This window comes from Blennius ocellaris (assembly GCF_963422515.1).
Source record: "Blennius ocellaris genome assembly, chromosome: 10".
NCBI lineage: Eukaryota > Metazoa > Chordata > Actinopteri > Blenniiformes > Blenniidae > Blennius > Blennius ocellaris.
The window spans coordinates 7,611,789-7,635,044 of record NC_137659.1 but is presented as its reverse complement, the minus strand read 5'-3'; positions in this window follow the sequence as shown (position 1 = coordinate 7,635,044).

Below are 23,256 nucleotides of genomic sequence, written 5' to 3'. Positions count from 1 at the left end.
ATTTGTCAGCATGGCCAGTTTTTTTGTTTTTTTTATAATGGCAGCCAAGTTATGTAAACACTAAATGTACATTTGTGTATAAATACTCTGCAAAGGCATGGCACAGAAATTGGATCTAATGATGGTACCTCTAACATGTTTTCAAGTTAGAAGACTGGGAACATCACTGTGAACACGTGCAGTTGAATGTACAGAGAAGAACTCCAATTATTTTTCCTGAATGGTTGAATGACCAAAATGTGTGTAGATCACCATTTCGATTCCAATAAATGATTGTAGTATGTAATTTTTTAGTTGGGGTATCAAAATATACACTTCATGATAAATAGATCCGAACTGAGGCTTTCACTGAAAACTTTCTTCAATATTCAATAGGTAGACTGCTAAATAGACGTTTTAATTGTTTAGGGTTCGATTATTTTGTTCTCTTTGGTTGTGCATGTTCTCCTTGGTTACACTGTCCTCTTATCCAACAGCTTGAAGTTAAGCTATTCAACAAAATCAATTCAATTCAATTTGATTTCTATAGTGCAGACTACGACACAGTCATTTCACAGCAATCGGTGAGCAACATGGTCAGTTGTTCCTGCCTTTTCCACTTAATGAGCAAATCAGTCATTCAACTGACCCACATAATGCCGACAGCTCAGTTCATATGTCACCGCAACACCACAATGAGACATCTATGTGCTATTCCCTCCCCCCCCACCCCCCCCCCCCCACCCCCCCCCCCCCCCCCCCCCCACCCTGTAAGGTGGATGGTTGAGGTAATTGGATGGTACCTGTGGACGTCTTACTCGCCTATATAAGTCAACCAGGTCTCACTATCTGCCTCTTTCCTCTCAGGCGCTACACCTCACACATCTTTGCTGTTCAACCACACTGATCCATGCTCCACACTCACTCTGATTACATTTAACCACATTTCAGTTGTTAACACAGCCGCTTTAGTTAAGATTGCTGGCTGCCCTCCGTCACCAACTCAGAGCTAGTTTGTGACATTGTTCGTGTGAATAACGACAAAATAATGCCTGTAAATGAGAGCAACATTTAAAAAGGAGCTGACATTTATACAATGAAAACAAAGCATTATTTTAGCGCATGCACATTAACAGTGACTCAGTAAGCCCTGTAGAAATATATTGATTCAGCTTGAAGAGAAAAAGATTGCATGCGAAAAGTCAAAATCTCTCCTGGGAATCGGCAAAGGGGGATTTTGTCGAGCAAATAGGATGTGCAGTTCAAAGCACAGCGCTGAGTGCAAATACAGAGTCTGAAGAGGTGCTGTTGTCGCAAGTGGTCCCTGCCGGGGTGACAAACTGAGAACATCTAAGGGCTATGGTGCCGCCACTGCTTTAGGAAACCCTGTGGATCTTGTTAGGACAGAGGTGATGCGTAGAGAAACTCTAATTGGGACATCGCTGATGGGGAACAGGAACCTTTTTTGTTGTTAAAAGAAGAAGGAAGGGAAAAAAAGCTTGCTTTTCCTTGTTACCAGAAGAACAGACAACCCAAAGGTATGAAACAAGACGGCAATTGTTTTTTTTTTGTTTTTTTTTTAAAGAAAACGGTGGATCTGGAAGGACTGATGTGTGAGGCAGCTGAAAACGGCCCACATGAAAGATTCAGCTTCAAAAACACTTAATGGATTCTTCCCTCATTTATGTATTTTTCTTCCCGTAACTCGCACATCAAACATCTGCTTTGGTGTGTAAAAGAGAGGCCAACAATGAAGAGGCAACACTCAATTGTCACAATGTGTGCTGTCGATTTATCTCATAGGAACAAAGTGATCAAAGAGGTGCAGCAGAGTAGGTTGGGTGTGGAGTGGGAGAACATTTGCACACACTGGCTCTGCAGTAGCATATATGTCGAAAATCTAGTTCTTCCAAACTCACAATATCAAGTTAATGACAGTCACAGAAAACATTAAAATTGTACTAACCTGGGCCTCACACTTCTCATTATGACATATTTGGGAATTTTTTACTACTTTGCTGTGGTAAAGCTTTTTTTTTCCTAATGTGTACCAGTACACCGAAACAAAAAGTGTCAACTTATCTCATTACATGCAAACAAAACTAGTGTCATAATTAGAATTGGTTTTTGGATAAATATCTTATTTGTCTAAAGACATGACAACTATAAATATTTCAACAATAACATTGCTGATAAAAACCTGATGAAAGTCTGATAAAAAGTCACATCATCCACCGCCACTGGATAAAATTCAGTATGAAGACGGGAGAATCCTGTCAAACCGTGTCAAAGGTCCCATACAAAATTCTATAACAACAGAGAAAATATTTATTTAAAACAAACTAAAGTCAAAGTGAACTTAATTAAATTAGCTAATTCCTTGGATCTCCATCATTTGTGCATTGTACAGGTTGTCTGATATTCCTATTCTGCAAAGATTTCTGGAAAGTTCACGTCTGTTTGTCAACTTCTCACCATAACACAACAAAAATGTCCATGATAGTGACTTATTCTGACTTAGAGTTAAGGTTGGAATTAAAACTCATTATAATGGCTCCATATCAGTCATGATGATATTATGGCTGATTGGTGTATAATTTGACGACATGCCTTTCCTACAGTGTGCGTGTGTGCATGCGTACGTGCGTGCGTACATGCGAAAACCCATACACTCTATACTTTTTCCTCTATATGTCTGATGTATTTTCTTCATGACATTTGCCATTTCATTGTAAGATGCTCTGAGTCCGCTCCGAGTCAAACCTCCTAATCCTCTGCATCAATATTCGAAGGGCAGTCGTGAATATTAAGCCCCGTTGACAGACCAATACTTTTAAGTGAAAACGGACTACTTTTGCAGCATTTGGGTGCTCGCAACCACTGAGAACATAACCTTTGGAAAACGGTTACCAAGGTGAAACTCTTTATAAATGGGGGTAAACACAACTTTTCCCAAAATGCCGATTTTGTGCTTGAAAGGTTGTGTAAACTGCTAATCTAATGCTTTTGAAAAGATTAAACTATACAGTCGTATCTTGGTTGTTCCAGCCGAATCATTACATATGAATGAAATATGTAAATTAATAAGAGTCAGCAGCCATGACCGAGACAAACTGGACACATTGCGTCGTCTTTCTAACTCAAACATAATCCAGACATTTCAGTTTGCTTTCGCATCTGCATCACTGAGTTTTGCCCTGACAACCAAATCTCTTCACAGCAGGAGTCCAATATTGCAGTTTCCAGTCTGAATAGTTGTCATGTTGTAGGAAAATGGTTCAATTATACGATAAACAGAAATACCTTCAAAAACTCTTTGAGGTGCCATTGATTAAATGATTGCAACACCCTTTCAAGCACTCAATTAAATAAAGAAAGTATGAGTCTCACAGAAAAAAAAAATCAGAACATGGCACAAATTGTACTGCCTGAAGAAATATGATTTCAAGTCAAAAAGAACATAATCTGCCCTTGGCGGCATGCCATCTGTATCCAAGGACATCAGCACCCTCTTGGGGGAAAAAAAAAAGCGTCTTTCCATAGCAGCCTGCCTGCTCTCCTCATCCATTACGAAACTGTCAGAGACACCCAGCAGGGAGCACAACCCAAGTAGAACGGAACAGGGAGGTGAGCTGATTGGTGGAGACTGATGACTGGACTCTTCCTCTCATCAGAATGCCGATTTGACTTCCATCGCTTTAAATGTAAATGAGACAATGGGACTAATGAGGAGGGATTCCCACACATCATGTCATGAAGAGTTCAACCTCAGCTGGAAGTGGTTGTGCATGAAAACATCACTTTTATGACATTATCTGATAGATGAATATGTAATTTTAAACAAGTCAGTTTGTTCAAGTTATTCTTTGATTTTAATTTTTTTTTCTATTCGTAGTACTTGGAAATAATGTGAATCACTTGTGTCAAGACCTTTGGTAACATACTGCCTACATTAAAAAAAGAAAAAGTGTTAATTTGTGTAGAATTTATTGTGTGATCCTCCATAGCAGTTTCTGTGTGTGTGTGTGTGTGTGTGTGTGTGTGTGTGTGTGTGTGTGTGTGTGTGTGTGTGTGTGTGTGTGTGTGTGTGTCCCACTCCAGAAAATGAAACGTCCGCAGCGATTTATTCCATCCAACCACCATTATCTATCAAGATTAATACATGAAACACATGAAAAGAAGACGTCATCGCAAAGATCCCTGCTTATTGGCCAACGTGTTGCAGCCCATCCATATTCTCCAAACCACTCAGTAATGATGTGGTGAATCTATCATGTTCTATGCCTGCTTCATCTAGACTTCAGCTGTACGGCTGTCTTTATGAAGTTTTCCCAACTCATAATAAGAAGAAACAAATTTCACCCGCATGTCTCCATTATATTTCTCTTTTTTTCCAGATTAGTATTGAGTGAACTCGTGATGTACTCTAGACTGATCTGGGCACTTGGTATCGACCTTCTTAAACTATACAATATTGCACCAACTGTATCTATAAAGCATTTTAAAACAACCACAGTGGACTAAAGTGCTGTAAATGAAAAGTAAAAGCTCATAGTTCACATGTTACATAAAACAAATAAAAACAATGCAAATAAAACAAACACAGTTAAAACAGATCAGCAGGTTAGAAGCATGGGTAATACTGTATATATAAAGCATTAAAAAGATCAGTAAAACCATGTAGAATATAATATCAACAGCATCACATGGTGTTGAAGGCCAAAGAGAAAAGATGGGTTTTAAGATGGGGAAAGGGACCTGTCTATATAGAGGACTCAACATGTCTAAATTAAATAAATAAAAACATACATACATACATACATACATACATACATACATACATACATACATACATACATACATACATACATACATACATACATACATACATACATACATACATACAAAACATAATTCAATTCAATTCAACTTTAGATGTGTCATTAATTTATTGAAATACCACTTAATTTCATGTTAAAAAAATAAGCATATATAATTCTTTCACTATTTAATTAATTGTGTCATGGTCTGGTGTTGCACTGCTTCATACATTTACTTTATCTGTCAAATTTGCCCATCAAAGTCAAAGTGAGTAGTTGGAGCTGGTACAGACATGGTGAACTTATTCTGACACACTAGGTGGTGCTATATGTTAAAGTCTGTGCCCTACTCACAGTAAAACTTCATATGTGTCTTGTATCCACCAGGCAGGTATAGAGCTTTAATTCTTGACTTCTGCACATGAGGCTACATTCAGCTTAGTCAAATATCCTCGGCGTCACACACTTACATGTCCCAGCAACACACAATAAACAATAGTTCTAATTATTACAACTTGCCTCCAAGTTGGTTTGGATATTTTATTTAACAAAACTTTGTTGTAATGTGTTTTGGTGTCTGTAATTTTCCGTTTTTACCTCTTTTTTTTTCATGCAACTTGGTGCAAAACAAACAACGCTTGGTGCATTTGCGTCTTCTGTCCACGCTTCCTGAAACTCCTTTCAGCAGTATTGATCATGTAAAATGTAAATCCAACCGCTACGCCCACGACCCTTCAGCTGCTCTGGCCTCACTACTTTAATTCACTCTTGGCTTCTCACTCCTAATTCAGTCAGCAGTTCCTGCAATCAATTCTCAGCTGCTTCGCCAAGCCCTACTCAATCTCACAATTGTCTGTCGTGGATGACATTGCATTTTGTTGCAATGAAATGGTGAAAATATATCTTAACACTGAGGAATTTTCTGTGAAGAAGAGAGACCCAGCGGTAAAAATTCATATTGAATCCTTAAAAGCTTTTAGAAAAAGGAACGAGGTACTCAAATGTTCAAGTCAAATTATGAGTAATAGCTACAATCCCAAGGCTTGATTTTAAGCAATCAAATTATGTGTTACTCCCCATTTGAGTCAGCATTGAAAAGTATCCAGACCATTATCCTTCTATCTATCTTCCATGAAAATTGGAGCCAATCTCAGCTGAGTGGGCGAAGGCAGGATAGGTTGTCAGTCCATCACGGGAAAAGACAGAGACATGAGAGGTGAGTTTGATCACATGTTTTTGGACTGTTGGAGAAAACCAAAGTACCCACTAGAAACCTGCACACATGACATCTCAGCCTGGACTTCAAATGGGTATATTCTTGGGTTTTTCTCTTCTGTTTTTACATTTTGTAAGCAGAGGAGACAAACCTCTAGTAAATAATAACTTTCACTCATCAATCACATTATACTGCTTCAGCAGATTTAATGCGCTATAAATGACCCATCTCATCCCCCTGTATGTTCACAGAAAGACACAAGATACTGTGCTTGACAAAAACATAAAAGAAATATATTAAAGCAAGAAAGTAGGAATCTTAATCTTAAGTGATTAAATATAACTATATAGAGTAAGAAATACTTTAAAACTTCTCACATTATCCTTTTCATTGGATCGACTTTACTTTGCATTTTTTCCATATTGGTATTTGTCATCCCAAATCACCTACAAACATTAAGTCCTCTCATCAGAGAACTCCATATTTCACGCTGTTCCAGGGCACCTTTGCAAACAATGGACTCGCTCTGCGCATTCAACACAGAATTAACACTTTTCTACATGAGCATAAAAAGTGATTAACTTCATCACTTCAAAAATGAATCTTCAAATAATTTCATCAATCTTCAACTTATTTTAAACTTCACTTATAACAGCATTTTGTTTATCAGGAGAGGAGCCTATACACGTATGCTGTAAACATTCAAGAGCCTGCAAAGGTCTTTCTTTGTCAGTTTGGTCAAGTCAGTATCGGTATTCAATAAAAAAAGAAGAAAAATGTCTTTACATGTGAACCAGATGATGGTGTAGTAAATGTACATTATATTACAGAAGCACTCTTATATGTTAGAGTCAAGCACACACACTGCATTCATTGTTATGAATGAATCAGATTTACTACAAACTGTAGTGTTGTGTCAGCAAATGTTACGACTTCCTTTTTGAGAAATGATTTACCCTTATTAGATAACAGCCAACTTCTGAGCCAAATATCAATTAAAAAATGTTTTTTCAAGTTGTCACTTTTCATCATAATTCTGGCAGATAAGACATTTCTCCACAAAGCTAGATAGATAGATTGTCATTCAATACATATGCCCTTAGGCGCATACAAGAACGAATTGTTTCTGCACAAGGCTCAAAACTAGGCTTTTAAAAATGTCTAAAAAAAAAAAAGCAGGAACAGTAAAAATATAAATACACACAGTAAAAGGTATAAAAACACACAATAAAATGCCAACGATGCCAACGATGCATACGATGACGGAAATCGCCCTGGATTATAATTCTTGCACTGGACTATTGCATCATCCTCAGACCTGAACGCAGACTATTTGCAGTTCAATAGTCTTGTGGCCTGAAGAATGAAGCTGTTGCAGAACTTGGTTGTTCTACACTTCAGGCTGCGGTTCCTCCTCCCGAGAACTGGCCATGATGTGGGTGTTTTGCAGTCTCTGACAATGTTTTTAACTCGTGACAGACAGCATTTAACACCCGAGTCTTTGATGGAAGTAAGAGAAGTCCCAATGATCTTCTCTGCTGTCCTCACCGTTCTCTGGAGGCCCGTCCAGTCTGCAGCTGAACAGCTGCCACTGGTCAGTACACTGTCTATAGGTACACTCTCTACGGTGCTCCGATAGAAAGTGATGAGGATGCTGGCAGGCAGATGTGTGCTTCTCATACTGCAGAGGAAGTGTGAACACTGCTGCGCTCGCTTTGTCAGAGACAGGGTGTTCAGGGACCAGCATAGATTGTTAGTTATCTGCACTCCCCAGGAACTTGGTGCTTTCCACCACCTCCACTGCTGTGTTGGTAATAGTCATTGGAGAGCGGCAGGGTGAGCTTCTCCTGATGCCAACAATTACTTATTTTGTTTTGTCGACATTCATGACAAGATTGTTCCTCAGCCTGAAGCACAGAACTATAACATGCACCCATGACAACACAACATTTCCCACAATCCCTTGCACCGCCCCTCTGTCCACTAGGGTCACTACAATGTATTTATTTATTTATTTGATCTATTTTACATGTATTCTTTATATGTGGTGGACTGACCTTCTATTTTTTTTTGGTCTTTTGCCTAATTTGTAATGATACACAAAGTGAGCAGCACCGGTTTCATTATATAAACTGATAATAACAAATAAAGCTATCTATCTATCTATCTATCTATCTATCTATCTATCTATCTGTCTGTCGGTCGGTCGGTCGGTCGGTCGGTCGGTCGGTCGGTCGGTCGGTCGGTCGGTCGGTCGGTCGGTCGGTCGGTCGGTCGGTCGGTCGGTCGGTCGGTCAGTCAGTCAGTCAGTCAGTCAGTCAGTCAGTCAGTCAGTCAGTCAGTCTGTCTGTCTGTCTGTCTGTCTGTCTGTCTGTCTGTCTGTCTGTCTGTCTCTCTCTCTCTCTCTCTCTCTCTCTCTATCTATCTATGGTTTTTGTGCTTTCATTGTCCTCAGATTAAATGAGCTATATGGAGATTTACAGTCATTTCAGCTCATCTGTAACTCATCGAAAAGCTGTTGATTGAAAGATTTGGAATAAATATTTGTCTTACACTTGTCCTCTGCTCTTTCTTTCATGTTGTGCTCCTGCACCACAGCCAGAAAGCATATGGGTTTAAGGTTTAAGGTTTTCCTTTTGTTTTAGATCTGAGAGTGTGTATGGGTTTGCTGTTGTTGTTGTTGTTGTTGTTGTTGTTGTTGTTGTTGTTGTTGTTGTTGTTGTTGTTGTTTATGCCAGAGGGCTTTAGGGTGATCTTCTTTGCCTCAGACCAATATGAAATAAAGTAAGAAAAATGTAATGTAATGTTTTACATTATGCAGAATTTAACCAGATAGCTTTAAAATGTAAACATGAGGATTGAAACAAGAGCTGAACCACACATAAAATCTACATATACACAAGCGCATTAAAATGCCAGACACAACAATGTGCCAAACTATTGAGATACTACTATAATTCACCATGGTTACGGTAATGTATATGTTGGAAACTCAAAGAAGAAATCACAACAAAGACCTGAATAGGTCAAAATAGTCATCACAGCTTTACATCAATAGACAAGAATAGTCATATTTGAAGCTTTGTTGGTTGCTAAATTATATGTTGTCAGTAGAGAAAACACAAAAATTTGGAAAAATATGACCGACTGAGTGAGCAATCAGCATATTCTCTCTTTAATATGCAAGAAAAACTACAACACAAGACATGACCCACACAAACATATCACCGCCCTTTATTTTATTCAAACAGAAGAACAAATAAACAGCCAGATATATTAGTTATTTTACAATTTTGTTCATTGATATTTGACAGAAAACAACATTTTCACTGAAGAGAAGCTGTTGCTCTATGTTGGACTCTTGCCTTTTCATTTCAGTACATCCATTTTTTTTCCTGTGTAAATCCAGCCGGTGTTGTGAACTCGAGTCCACTTCTTTTCTTTCTTCTTTTTTCCAAGATGTACTATAATGATCCTTATCAGTCTGGGGTTGGCAGCTGCGTCTTACCTCTCACATAATCAAAGTTCTCTCCCCATGCACATGCATGAACACTCTATGAAAGTGAACTCCCTGGTAGTTTTGGTTCTGCATCTATTTCTTTGGCATCGGGGGAGCAATGCAGGAGTGTGCCCTTGTGTGAGCAAGAGAGAGTGACACTGGAAGAGCACTTTTGCACCTGTGACTCTCTGCAATATGCAGCAGTCTGCTTTTCTGTTACATACACAGACCAGCCACAACATTCCGGTCACTGACAGGTAAAGTGAATGAATGCGATCCTAATGGCACCAGTTAGTGGGTGGAATTTACTTGAGGGCACATATGTCTTTATGTCACAAGCTGAAGAATGTGGAAGCATAATGATTTGAACAGGAAAATAATGTGTTTGCAATGCAATGGTGATTATCTATCAGAAGTGGTCCACGGAAAAGTGTTGAACTTGCTCATGGATGGCCAAGACTCATGGATGAACCTTGGTTGGTCGCAGACAAGTCAGGATGCCATGCTGTCACATGGCCATAGCCAAGATATCAGACCATGGTGCAATAGAAACAGATCTGTTGCATCCATTTCCAAGTTTATTTCTAAAGCGCCAAATACACCATTCCTGTCATTCCAAGGTACAACCACAGACAAAAACTGCCACAATTCAACATGAGCTACCACAAGTGACAGTGGAAAGGCAAAAAATGCCTTTTAACAGGAAGAAACCTGCAGAAACAGGCTCAGAGGTGGAGACCTCTGAGTTGCAGTGTTGTGGAAACACAGCACTGCTAATATCTTGCCAGATACCAGAGCACATCTTCAGATGTTTTCGACTCAATATTTAGTGATATTGTTATAGTCACATGTATCTGATTTCAATTTGTTTTATAAACTGAAGCAAGTCTAGACCTTTCTGTTCTGTGATGCAGGAATGCACACAGCTGAGACAAAGAGGTCTTAAAAGCCGATACAAAAGAATGCATACCTAACAAAGACTGTGCCTGATTAGACCTTGTCTGAAGTTTGTGCGGGGGCAAACAGACGTGCCTGATTGGCGTCAGTCTGATTTGGCTCTGTTGGTCCTGCTTGAGTGGAAGATCCTACTTTTTTTTTTCTTTTTCTGAGAATTGTAGTTGCATTTATTCTAATTAAAATGTGATTAGGCAGCATGAGCAGAGACCAGTGTGTGGGTGGAGATTCTTTAAGGCCCACTGAATATTTCAGTTGGTACTGTTGATTTTATTCAAAGCTGTGCTAAGAAACGATAGCTCAGTGAAGTTAAATTTGAGTGTAGCTTTCAATTACCTGCCTATTTGTTTTAATAGTCACAACTTCAAGCAAACAGCATCTGATTTCAACCAGATCACCCATTATACCCAATTTTTCATACTTTTATTTTGTCAAACGCATTATAATGCATGTCATCAGACTGGGGGCTGTGTTGAAATGTGTCACATTTTGTCTGGTTAAACAATTGGTGGGGTGGTTCATTTAGAAGTGTTAATGATGCCATCACACTGGTGTGTGTGCACAACTGTGCAAAAAGTAGAGTTCAGTACGCTATACTCTGGTGTCGTTCAATCAAAGCCTGATGGAAGCGTGAAGACAGAGTGCGGAGCTGTCAGTAAGCCAAACACAAGAAGTGATGGACTTTAAAAGCTTTGCCTCTTTGCGGTTCATTGGGAGAAAAGCACTTTACAAGGGAATACCTGCTGCTGTTTAGACTGATTTATGTTTGACTTCTGAGCTGTTAAAAATTCCAGCACAATAATAGTACATGAATTGTATTGTGACTAGCCCAGAATGCAGCGATGTCAAAGTCATGCCACAGAATATAATTCATTTCAATCCATTTGTTTTCTTCCCAATTCAGTTTTGCTTTGATCTCCATTTCATCACCAGTCAACGTGGAAAGAATAGAATATATAATAAAGAAATAAATTAGTTGTTTTCATCCAGTGGTTTTAATTCAATTAATCAAGTTAAATCAATTATGTTTCAAAACCTGTAGTTGTTACTTTGAATGCTTGAAGTTAAAATGGCGGAGCAATACATGGGGGACTGGTCAAGCTAGAATAGTTTAACAGGAAGCAACATATGGCCATATGCTCAACAGTCAACTCAATGATCTTAAAGAGAAGAGGTGCCAGGTGAGGCAAGCAGTTCTTCAGCCTTATGGTAGGGAGCGCACGTGAGTCCTGAGACTTATATTCTGCAGTTTTACTGTCAAACTGTGGTGTTTCCTGGGTGACGCACATCTATCCGTCTGTCGAGTTATCTATCTGTTAAGAATGCTCATATGAGATCTGAAACAAAACATGTTAACTGCTGCTAAAGAAATAGTGAATAATCAATTCTTTATGCTTCATAAATATGTAAATCTAAAACTTCCTCACCATGAATTTCACATTTCACATGAAACATTGTGTAACTGGGGCCTCGATAATCATGATAAAATGGGAGAACAAAGCAAGTGACAAACAAATTCAAATGCACTTCAATCAGGTCACCTTTACAGAAGGCTTTTAGCTGACATAAACTATAGTAGATATCGAACTTTTTTTTCATTAACTCAAAAGCTGTCCTGTTGTTGTCAGACATGTACTTCATGTTCAACACTGGCGCACAGATGATTGTGGAAACTACACTGACTGTAAAATTACATAATGGCTTAAAGCTTCTGAATGGTTGGTTTAAGTCCATTCGAAGTCGATGATGAGGTAGTCAGAGTTTTCATGATTTCTATCATTTCAGATGTTCTCTATTTCTTCAGAAGGCTTTATATGTCACTGTCTGACAAATGTGACTTGGTCAGTCATGTGGAACAACCACTGATGTGTGTTTCTTTTCAACTGAGATCACTTGGAAAAGTAATAAACCTCACGGACTGAACGCCTTTAGGCAGCAGACCCATCTTTTTGCTATCCAGTCTTTTTTCTTTTTATCCTTTCGTACTTTTGTGTTTGTTAGCAAAAGCGTAACTTTTGTTTGAATTGGTGGATCCTTCTGAGCCTCTGTTACCAATTCATTACATACAATGGTGCAATAATAGAGATTTCTTGCTAAATACTTTGTGCCAACTCTTTTAGCACAGTCTGAATTTGCATAATTTATGTGAATTTAATTAAATTCTTTCTCTGTTTTACAGTATGACTTTACAGCGTGTAATGCCTCTGAGAGCTGATAATGTATAATTAGTAGAGTTTTCTCTTGGTGGTAGAGTTTTCTCTTGGTGGTGAATCAGGAGATGACAGGGTTAGTCTCAAGCTTTCCTTGGCTCTAGGATTGTCAAAATATGATTTGTATAGAGTATGCCAGAGTAAACCATAAACAGACACTACACAGCAGCAGACTCGCAGAACTGAGTGCTGCTTTCATTTTGAGGCTCTTGCTTTGGTATGTTGATGAGAGTGGATCTGTCTGCCAGCACTTGGCTTTAGTAGAATGTTTTTGCCCATCAAAGTAAGAAGAGGGGGTCCGCAGTCTTTCTCAGAAGCTCTTAGACGTATGACTGCAGTGTCTGGAAGTGTTGAGTCTTTATAGAACTAACATTGCACCTGTGCTTTACAAAAAAAAAAAAAAAAAAGCTCTTCCTCAAGTCTGTTTTGTAAGGCAATGAAAGGAAAGTGGTAACTATTTTAAATAATAAGAAATAGTATGCAAACCTGATTCATATATTATTAAGTCTTCAGATCTTTTATCTCCAAAAAAAAACCCTGACATGGCACACACCTATGAGACTGTTTTGGGATGTTTATAGTCAATGGTTCTATCCTGAAGGGATCCCAACCTTACCCTGGTGGGATTTTATGGTAGAGCTGTGTGTGGATGAGGGGAGCTCCAGGGGAGAGCTGGAGGAGGCGCGAGGGAGAGAGGTATCACAACACAACCATAGGGGACTAATTACCGCTCTCCCCTCTTCCATGATGGCATGCTGGGACATAAAAGAGAAAATGCTCAACGAATGAGGAGGAAGAACAACCTGAAAAGGCAATAAGGACGAACGAGTAATAAATTGTCAAAAATGAACTGTCTGTGTTAGACAACTTACAGTAGGAAGAGTCTAATGTTACTGACAGTTTGTGTGTCTCTCGGGACTCTCTATCGGCTGGAGTATTTCAATATCAGTCGAACGGTTGAGACCAGAGGAAGAGTGATCTGCTGGCCCTCCAGGTTGGGGGTTGTTTGTTGGGATAATTACCTCCTCCAAATAAACCTTCTGATTACAGAAACCAAAACTGGCATTGCCACTGCGCCCCCTACTGTGGGGATGTAGAGGTATAAGACATTAATGTCTGGTTGGATCAAAGTACAAAGCAAAGAAACTGCCGATAAAATTTCTGTGACCAAAAGTGTGTGAGAAGTTTGGACAGTGAAATGTAAGGAAGGATAGTTGATCTTCAAAGTCATGGATTTTTTAAAACAGGGCTTTCATGGATATAAATGCTCTCTTCAACCCATGTCAAAGATTCACCATTGAGGAGCTTCTTCCCTCAGGGTGTCCGCCCGCTGAACTGAAAAACATAGACCCGACAAATTGCCTTGTATATACTGTTTATTTGCACTTGTCTATGCATATTTATTTATCTATTTATCTTTTATTGTGTGCCTAAATTGTCTTATCTTTTTTTAAATTATTGTTAATGTCATATAGTGTGTTATTTTGTCTGCTATTATCATTATGTGTGTTGTATTTTTTATTTGTATTCTTCCATCCCATAAAAACTGTTGTTTTGGTGCGGAACGGGTACTTAAAACATTTCACTGCACATTATACTATGCTTGATTGTTGTTTGCGACAAATGAATAAATAAATCACTTGATTCACATTCAGTGGTGAGGACCCACGTATTCTGACAAATCGAGTGTCTGTGTTTTTATGTAATTTGCGAAAGCAAAACTTTACATTTGCCTTTGTAGAAAATGTTCAGTGGGTGTGAAATACATTATGTTGTATGTAACCACTCCAAGGTGCTTTTCTATGTTTGAGCTTATCTAAACAATGGGCGAGTTCAAGCTGAGGCATGTCGGCAAAACAGACATGCATTATCACACTTACACATCTGTTCTGAATTTGAGATGGATTGAAAGAGAAAACCTGTATAACACTGCCAGTGGTGCAGCAGCGGTTCTACAATAATGCTATACGTATTAGACGGTGGATTTTGTAAGGTGTTTTTTTTGTCGTCTGTTAAGGTATGTGTTCAGACTTGTACAGTACATGTATTGAATGCTTCCCACTTTTCGTTCATGTATTATGTGGGAAAGGGGTACAACTTATGGGAACTGGTGGATTTTGTATGTTTTTCTGTTGTCTCTTATTTCAAAATGGAGATGGACTCCAAAAAAGCTCCATGTTTCAGCTGACATCACGCAAAGCAATACAGAATCCACCGGTTGGATCTGCACAGGTGAAACAATTCCATAAAAAGGTCCCATCCAAGAAGTTGCAATGTTTTCATCGTCATGAAATATAAACAAAAATAAAGTATTTTGACAGAACACAAAATATTGAAGAACCTAAGTAAACAGCATCAAAATCCATGGATGCCTTGTGAGTATGAGGCAAGTGTTTTTCAAATAGAAACTGACATCAGCAGAACATCACTTGGCATGCAGGAGAGAAGACTCACACATCATGACACCATAAACACATCAACATCAGGGAGGTCAAACAATGTTCTGCATTCCTGCTTCTTTTCATTTTCTGGTTTTAATCTAGAAAAAAAAAAAAAAGATTAAGAAAAAAGATTATTGAAATTTGTGGTTGCAGCACACAGACAATGGTTTACAGAAATACAAACTTCCTGCTATTCGGGTGTATTGTTTATATATAGCGCAGCAGGGGGGGGGCTGAAGACCACAGCTTTTAAACAGGATTTACTTCTTGCGCAGAGCTTTCGCTGTATTTTCAAAATATTATTAAAGCTGTTTCTTACCGTTGTCCTTGAAAAGGAATGTTCTAAACTGACAATTATTCTTGAAGTGTTGCGCTATTGACCAATAGTTTTTTTTTCCACAGTGTTTCATATCTATTTGTGTTTACTTCTGAAAGACTCCATCATTATGGGATGTTCCGTTAATCACCTTTGCACTAAAATGGTAAATATAAACAAAGTATTCATCTTGCATGTATATTTGCTTGTATGAAACAAAAATGACCCTATAAAGATGAGTAAAGCAAAACACAAGTGCACACACTCCTGGTGTTGTCATGGTGATCAAGGCACATCATCTCTCTCGGACAGAGAGTGATGATCACACGGATTCTTGAATGGATAAAATCAGGTAAAATTTGTAGGAGGAATAGTGACAAAGTGCGATTCTCTTCCTCTTTATATTGTTTCCATGCAGAAAGCCACTGAATAAAAATAAAATGACATAAATGCTCCAACAACAAAAGGTAAAAGTTGAACAACTTCGTCTCCACTTCAAAAGACTCAAGAACAGACGCGACTGATGAAATGTGAATCTGTGTGGGAGTTCAAGGTGCCAAAAAATAAGACATTACTCTGTCTGGTGCGATGAGGAGTTGAATCATAACAGCTTAGAGGGCGTGTTTACCTCCAATACACGGCTGTCTTTGCAACAAAGCACAATAACAGAGCCCAGAAAGCTCTTCCATCAGGATGACACTGTACCTGCCGGGAGGACACTTCAGGTCAAGAGGCCGAGACGTACAAATACAGTGCAAGACAAGCTGGGAGGGAGGCTTGAAGGCTTAGGCACCGGAAAAGTCATATTTGGAGAAGCAGATATGTGGAGGAAAAAAAAAAGTGATGACTCTCTCGAGGATTTACCAGTCAGAAAAAGTACAATGTCTAACCTGAGAAAGAAGCATTTTTTTCTCTCTTTTTCCCCGAGGTCCAATTAAATCTTCGTTCAGTGTGACCAATTATATTTGAGGCAAATTCATTGTGAACAAACTGATACTGATGCAGATTTTCACTTTCATTATGACAATGTTGACCAACAATTGAACAGTAATTTTCATCATGGAGACATTCCACCTCTTTGAAAGTCATGCGACCAATCTACAATCTGTCACAATTATAATCTTTTTACAATTCCCAGTGTTAAGTGTTTTCTCCTGTCTTTTGTCATTTGGATATGCTGTTAAATGTTTTTATTCTATTTTCATCAGTAATGTGTGTCATTTCCAGACTGTGATTATTGTTATTTGAAGCGACTGGTTCCTGTATCATGATCGTAGATCTACTTCATCAGTGTGTAACATTTAGTTCTCTTCACTCGTTCATGCAGTGTGTTAAAAACTGTGATCTGGACATTGATTGCATGTAATTAATCAGCTCAACAATCTATTTTTCCCCTTGGAATGGCAAATTGTGAATTCTCTATTTGGACCTATGAAGTGCTTTCACAGATCTAAAAGGATTTAATTAAATATTTGGCGAGAGAATATACAAGGTCAAAATACAATGGATATCAGAGGGACATATACTGAAGTTGTATGTCAGGTGTGTTATAATGGAAGTTCCCTTTGTGTACCTCGGGAGACCTATATTTCTGACTTGAATCATGGATATATAAATTAGTGCCGGCAATAAATATCACTCATTTTTAATATTAATCTCGCTTCATTAAGCATGAGCAAACAACCTCAAGAAAGAAGGGAATATGTGCAGATATGCACATAGCCAGCCAAAGTCTCCAAGAGGCACTAAGCAAAACATGATTTTTGGGGCCCTACATTAATGTCGATAATACTGATCAATAATCATTCACGCACCTACTATAAACTTATTTCATTTTATATTTCTTTATTACAAGTACACTTGTAAAACTCGATGTGAGACTTCCTGTTGTTAGATGGTAATCCACTGTGATAACGGTCATGGACACAGATTTGCAAATTAGCAGATTACAATTAATATTTGGCAAAATTCAAACTTCCCCTATTGTCTGCACTTTTGTTTACAGCCATTTACAGTTTATGATCTAAAATGGTAGGACATTTTCTAATGCTGTCAAAAATAACGCGTAAATTTAATTAATTGATTTGAAGCGTTTCATTCGTAAAAATAAGAAACAAAAACAAAACAAAAAACAAACAGAAAAAACATAATTAACCTTGTTTTGTTTACTTCCGGGTTTTTTTTTTTTTAACTCTTACCGGAGAAGCAGCATGTGTGAAACGTGTCTGGATGCAGCACCGTGACTACAGAGGAGCATAGTACCAAGTGGAATAATATCAAGTCATTAGTATTACTTTGTAAAGCCAAGTTTAACGACCACAAAAGTAATTCTGGAGCAAAACAGCAGATTACCATATTGGATGACCAGAAGCAACCATACTTGCAGGTAAAATATTAATTTCTCCTTTCTCTCTTTGGCTCTCCGCTATACTGTGTGTGTGTGTGTGTGTGTGTGTGTGTGTGTGTGTGTGTGTGTGTGTGTGTGTGTGTGTGTGTGTGTGTGTGTGCGTATTACAGTATATTATTGCCACTTTGTTCATGTAATAAGTTGTTTCTATAAATACTAAAATTCTCAAAGTGGTGGACCTGCACTCTAACGAAATGACCGGTTTAACGTTTATAATTCTATGACGTGGAACTGAGATGAGTTGGATTGCTATTGTACAGATGCATAGATCTGTACAATCTTCAGTAATGGCTCCAGCTGTATAAAAAGTCCAGTTTAGCCACAAAGCGGCCACAAAGTGGCCAAACTGTTCATGGAAATGGCAGAAATGCTGAAAACAATATAGTGAGCATGCCAGGCCATGAGTTGGTGCTGCTGGTTTCCACACACAAACACATGGGCACAGAGAACAATAACTACACAGATATTTGTACGAGCAGATGACCAAGTTGGATTGTTATTAACGGCAACTGTCAACTATAAAACCATCATGTCCCAGAATAATACGGACTGGGAGTCATGACACTCTGGAGGCAAGCATTGTTTGTTATTTCAGATCAGGACACATATATGTGTAGTGTTTGATTGGCATGAAATCTTGTTGCTTTGCAATCTTAACTGCATGCAATTTTCAAGACATAGAAAGCAGCAGTTCTTACATTGTGTATACAAAGACTTACCATTCCTGTTGCTAAGTAACAGGTGGTGACAGTGCTCTCACATCAATCTAAAGCAGTGGCTACAGCCGAAGGTAATGTTCTCACAGTGCACACAGGTGAGTGTGTTGCAAGGTCACATCTGAGATGCACCGAGACACCTGACAGATGGGTGAGGACACACAAACACACAACCTGGGCAATAAAGTGCATCAGCGCAAATGACAGAGGTGCTGTCCTCGCCGCATTTACAGCTTTCAAACACCTCACACAGCGAGGCTTCTGAACCCCACACCACAAATTCTCAGCTATTCAGCTGACAGTCCAGTGCTGCATTCATTTTGGCCGCAGTCGTACCGGATGGGCTTTTTACGGCTTTTATCACGCTCCTTTAAAAACAACCTGGAGAACCTCAAGCAATCGTTGAAAAGTGTCCATTGCTTTGAAATTTAAAGGCTGTTGTTGATACTGTGTTCTGAAAAATCAGTGGCTGGGTAGGGAATTTCTCAATCTTATTCATTTGAATCTTATTCAACACTTTTCATCCAATAAAACCGTACCTCAAAGGCTCTGTTCTCACTAAAGCGTTCCATGTGAAGTCGCATCGTTTCTGCATTTTCAATTTTGTAAACATTTTGTGTTTACATGGCAAACTTTTGAAAACAATGTCCATGTACACAGCAATGTCACTGAAAACAACGTAGTCGCTTTATTTCAAGAACATATAAGGATTTAAATGGATCATACATAAATGCATTTTGTATTTATTTATTTATCAATTTTCTCACTTGTTTCAGCAAAATTATGGCCACGTGATGCTCAAAACCACAAATTCACATTTTCTTGTGTCATTCATGGAATTTTTTTTTTTTTATAGCTTACTGACACACACACACACACACACACACACACACACACACACACACACACACACACACACACACACACACACACACACACACACACACACACACACACACACACACACATATACATACAGACATACTCACTCCGATTAAGCCCACCATGTGTTTGAAGGATTAGGTTGTGCATCTCTGAAGGGGCACGCCATACCATCTGTCAGGGGCTGGCTAAAGAACACACACACACACACACACACACACACACACACACACACACACACACACACACACACACACACACACACACACACACACACACACACACTCAGACGCGCACAGCTGAGTCTGATTAAATTCACTTGGCTGCAGACCACCTCAACCACCTCAACTGGCCCTGCAGGGATGGTAAAACAACAATGGGATGCGCAGCTTTGCTCTGGATTGTGTGTTAAGTGCTCAACAGATACGTTGTAGTTGTGGATGGCGTTTGCAAACAGAGACACACAACTGCAGGGACTTTGCAGTAAGGCTTAGAGTGTGATCTACAGGCCGCTTTTAATTCATTTACGCTGATGGAGTAAAGAGGGTATTTGATTTACAAATGCTTTTCAGAGATGTTTTATACAATAACCCACTATGCCGCAGCATGACTTAATATATACCTCGTGGGATTTTCCTTGTTTTGATTTTTTTTTCTTTGCTTCGGTCAGAGTGTGTGATTGTGCAGCGAACATGTTAATATGGCCGTGTTTGATTTAAAAGCCAGTAAATCATTCTTGCACAAAGACTATTAGCTCACAAGCCTCTTTTTCACACAGGGTTTTGGTCCCAATTAAAAATAGGGATTAGTCTTAATTAGAAGCAAAAACAGTGCAAAGCTTGGGTGGAAAAAATTAGAGAGTATTAACTCACAAACCCCTAAAATGTTGTAGGGGTCTGACTTGTTTCCTCCTCATTTCTAAGAAAGCAAATGTTTCTTAACACCCTCCATGTTGTGGGTCACAATTCAGCCACGTAGTCTTCTACACTGTATGAATAAAGAAATGGCAAGCTTTTTGTTTTTTTGTTGTTGTTTTTTTTCCTCTTGATTTGATTGTAGCTAGCTAGACCTTTGTTCCCAGGAGCCTCATTTATTCCTCTGTCAGCTTCTTTCCTGCTGATGATAACGCAGATAGTAAATTACCTCAGTAGCCAGCAACAAGTTTCAAAACAGCTGAGACTAAAGGCAACTAAAGTTGCAAAACACTGAACTGATGGGGCAGCTCACAATATGGCTAAGGCCCCATAGACGTTGTCTTCAAGGAAATGGAGAACATTCTTTTACTTTTTTGAATTATTTTGAATCCATAAGTGCAACACGATGGTAATAAATAGTTCTTCTGCACCTGCGCGAGTAGATGGACAATAACAATGTTTGCCTCAATAGTAACATGACTCCCATTCCAGATTCTCCTGGGTAGTTTTATAGTTGAGAGTCTCCCATAATAGAAATCCAAGTTTGTCTCTCCGAACGAATGGACTGGTACTTACCACTGCTAATGTTTATAGTGAGCGAATGAGAGTCTCCTGTAATATCAGTCCAACTTTGACTTTGACGTCCGTCAATACAAATATCTGTGTGCTCATTGTTCATGTTTACAGTGTATCGTTCTCTACGGCGTGTGTGTGGTTTCATTAGAAAAACAAACAGTGCCCACTAGTGGCCCTACATGAAAACGTCATTTTCAGCATTTCAGCCCTTTAAACTGACACCATTCTCAAAATGTTGTTGTGTAAAAGTGAAACTTTTCTGACACAAAAATGCAAAAATTATACATTTTCACTCAAAACATTGTCATGTAATTGGGGCCCGAGATCAACGGATGCACACTTCAGACACAACTCCACGCAACAGAAAGAATGTCCACATAAAAGTTATGAGCCCTTTACACTTGTCACAGCGTCCTATCCATTATGCAAATGAGGTTGGATGTTTTATGGTTCTGTCATGTGCAGGTTTTTATACTTTGTACACGTGCTGGTCACACCTGCAGCCTTAACTTGTTTGGAAAAAGTCAAAGCGAGTGCATGGGCATCCATCAGTCCAACCTCTGCAGCTGAACTCTTCACCTGCCCATGTACAGGAAACGCTCCTTCATGAAAAGCCTTTCTACAGTGACCATTCATTACATGCGGGTTGCCTTCCTTTTTTTTGAGTAATTGCTTCACAGTAAGTAAGCCTTTTTTTTGTATATTTCTAGAGGTGTTCGGTCCTTTGGGACTCATCAGGCAACATGCAGCTCCGGCTATCAAAGGCAGTGACCCGGCGCTCTGGAACAGCTGTCCTGCTTTGTACGGCTCCATGTGTTGATCGATCACTCCACAGAAACGGAGCCAGCTGGAACCAAGAGGACCTGCCACAAGCTTCTTTCCAACACGTGAGAAAGTCTGCATAAAGTAGCCGTCAAGCTGTTTCAATGTGTTTCCCGTGATTTAATGGTTGACAAAGTAATTTTGATGACTGAGATTTTGAAGCTGTTTGATCAGGAATGTAATGAGAGTGGTGGTGGTGGGGGGTGCACAGGCATTATGCAGAGGTTATTTAATTCATTCTAATGCAGCTCATGAAAATGATAAGAGAAAATGCATTAATAAATTTAAATCTATTAACATTACAGTATGTAAGACATGAGTATTCCCACTCTTCTCTGGGTTGTAGTAGTTGGTCGATCTTTCATGCCAATTGTTGGTAGTAACTACAACATCCATCATATGTTTTTTTTTTAAGTGTCAGAAAGCATGCCAGTATCAACACATTGTCCCAAGTTCATAACAATGGTTCTTTGAACCATTATACATACAATCAGAAAATGATGTAGTTACCATGCTAGGCCACGAGTTGGTGATGTTGGTACCTTTTACGTTTGTGCCAAAGACATTGATATTGGAGAGCACACAGACATTCAAATGGAAAGACAAGGAAGTTGAATTGCTATTCCAGCTGACTCTGAACTATAAAACTATCAAGCCCCAGGAGAATATGGAATATGCACATAGCGGTGTTTCAGAAAAGCTGCGATTCCCCAGTTTCCATTGAGACAAAGTCAAATTATTTACAAGTTCCCCTGTGGAAGTTGTTTTCAAAATTTTCATTTTCAGTGGCTCTGTGCACCGTTGTCACATCAACGGTGCATCAACAAAGGTTTTCGGCTTGCACTGGTCAGACGTTCCAAACGCATTTCAGTTCAGGGTCAACCTGCTTTGATCTCATTTGGGTTGGACCAGTGAAAGTATAGTAACCAATACATCCTGACAACTTCTGAGTTTTCCCTTAGTTTTAGTTGAAATAAAACGCATGCAAATCTTGAAAGTGTTCACATTTGACACAAGCATTTTTTTTAAATTTAAAATGTAATGCCTTTTGTCTCTAATATTGTTACTTTTCAAATCAAAGGATTACTACAGGCTTTGTTATCCATATATCATACCTTGATGCTAGTGCTATTTTGTTTATATTGAGAACTGCAGTCCCTTTTATTGACAGATCAAACCTTTAGTTTCTTTCAATTTACATTGAGCAGTCATTACACGGGCCGGATTGGCCCTTCTGGTGGACCGCATGTTTGAAACCCCTGAACCAAGGTGAATTTGCAGCTTGGAGCCTTGCTTGTACGAGGGCATACTCGCTAAGTGGCAGATTCTCTGCAGAGATAACAAAGCTGCTTCAGCTTTAAGTCAAACTAGGTGGAAGATGAGAAGAAATGAATAAATGAAAATCATTACTGAATAATTAAGCAAGCAAGTAAGTCGGTAAATAAGTAAACAAATAAAATCCAGTAAATAAGAGAGCAGTGTGTTGTGAGAATGCTGTAATGGA